We start from the raw sequence: 2,516 nt of genomic DNA on the forward strand, positions 1-2,516 counted from the left end.
CTGTGAACGAATATGAAGAATGCGCGCTCGCGAACGGGTGGGGTGAGGAGAGTACGGATAATACTAGTAAGACGTTAAGTTATTTCCCTTGTATTCTTATTCACTTTTTTACCTTCCGAAATTGGAAGATTACCCTTTTTGATATGCTCTAATCCAGTACAATTTATGGAAGGTGAGTTAAGATGTAGAAATTAATTTTGCTAAGTAGTTCCACACTAACTATAGTTATAGACCGGGGAAAGTAACTTTGCTGTAGTACCCGGGTATTTACCCCCACATACATTTTGAGCTTTCTTTGCCTTATGGGTGACGTGTTGGAAGGGAACACAAAAGTTTCTGCATTGGATGACAGTTTGTTTACATCGAAAATCATTTGTGCAAGCTTTATAGGAGTTCGTAAAGAATGCGAAACTCACGCGAACAAAAAAAGGGTTTAATAAAGCGCGCGTGTGAAAACTAAGTCTCGGTGAAATTTCTAAAGATGACAGGAATAAATTGTCTGAAGGTCTTAAAGAACCTGAGTTTTTGGGGGGATGAGTGTTGAGTTTACAAGTATCGCGAATATATACCTGTGTTAAAGCAGAACCAGGTCACTGAAATAATCTAGGTTTACCTCTGTTTAACACAAGATAATGGTGAATTTCTCAAGTTAAACAAATCAAAGAACAATGGGAATGAAGGTGATGACTGAGGTTTCGATGCTTTGTCATGAATCCGGTGCACTAATAGGTATCAATTTATTAATTTCTCTTTATTGTTACTGTTCTTTCTTGTATGTTTAGGGCTTTTCCCTCTGCTTTTCCCCACCATTTGCGCACTTTTGATTTCGCTACTGGTCCCAATTCCGGATCCTCCTTGGTTGCAGCCAGCACTGTTGCAACCAACCACTCTGGTTTAATTTCTGGTGTAACTCTGGGAATACGTGTTTTCACACTTCTTCTTCCTCTTTAGCTTGGTAGTAATGCTATTTTTGCACTTCTTAAAATGTTGGTCGCATGCTTGGTTGCCTCTTTTATAGTGGCGAACCTCACCTCCACCGTACCGAACTTTCTTCCTCTGTTGATGTACGTGGCTTCATTCACAATTTCACCCAAGCACTCCTCGATTTCCTCTTCCGTCACCATTTCAATTTTACCAGTTTCGACAGCCTGTGTACGATACACTACTGTCCTCAGAATTTTATTTTCTTTAGTCTTTTTTGGGGGACACAATTTATACGAGTCTCCCTCAACTTCTATCAAATTCCTGCTTCTGGTCATCTCCTCCATATCCAACTTGATTAACTTGGTTTCCAGCGGCACTGGCTTCCTCGCCGCAGTAGCCTTAGCGTAGCTCTCCATACTGGAGACACTACCACTTGCCATAGCTGGGGAAAATTGCAGCGGCTCGCGTGAACTGTAACCGTAATAATTCCACAAAAAATCACAATTATTTACATAGACAACTTACAGTAATTCACACAGTTTTCACAACAGTATTCACAATAATTCACAGAGCCGTTATACCGCTAAGCATTTCGCTCGGCGTGGTAACGTTTCTGCCAGCTCACCGCCTTTAGAAATATCAATAATGTTAATCCAATGTCGGACCTTGGACACAGCAATTATCTACGGTGCTAATTCTAGTAAGAAAGAAATAAAGTCTTAATTAGCCTATCCCTGCTTCAGCCTTGCCTTTTATATATTCATAATTTCTTTTGACGACAGAATCTAGCTTTATAGTAGCTGTTTCTATTATTCAGAGATTTTACAGAAAGAAAATACTAACAGTGGCTGGCAACTTGTCAATACTGCACTTAACTTGCTCATATTTCATTCTAATTGTGGATCATAAATCATTTTATAAAGCTTCCCTTTGCTTTGAACAGGGGTCTCGCTCTATTCAATGCCAGGCAATGGACAGAAGAAAACATTGAGATAATGAAAACTGGAGAAACAAAAGACATATTAATAACAGAACCTCACTTACTTCGATCCCTCGAGGACAGAAGATTATAAGAATACTTTAATCTTGAATAGCTTCTACACCCTTTCATACCGTTCTTCCTCTCTTCTTCTCTTCTTTCTTTCTTTCTTTTTCGTTATTTCTATTCTCCACCACTTCATTCCTTTCTTCTTTTTTCCTTTTTCCTTCTTCCTTTCTGTTTTCCTCTCTATATGTATGTATGCATGCGTAAATATATATATATATAGAGAGAGAGAGTATGTATGTATACGTACGCCTGTAAGTAGGTACGCTTATACGCTTGTATGTAGTTACGCATGTATACACGTACGCATGTATGTATGCAGACTTGTATGTTTATATGTATGTTTACATGTGTGCGTACAGACTAGACTGTTGATTAACAGCCCAGTCAAGATGGTATTTTCTTCATCTCCTACTCTTGTATTTGCGCACTTTTAAAAAATGTCTTTCTGAAATGAACTTCCATTACGCAGCTGAGGAGTACATTTTCATTGTACATTTTATGTAGTGTTCTCACTACATGAATAAATGAAGTTTGTACGAAACGT

The sequence above is a fragment of the Octopus bimaculoides genome, chromosome 13 (genome assembly GCF_001194135.2).
Source record: "Octopus bimaculoides isolate UCB-OBI-ISO-001 chromosome 13, ASM119413v2, whole genome shotgun sequence".
NCBI classification, from domain to species: Eukaryota; Metazoa; Mollusca; class Cephalopoda; order Octopoda; family Octopodidae; genus Octopus; species Octopus bimaculoides.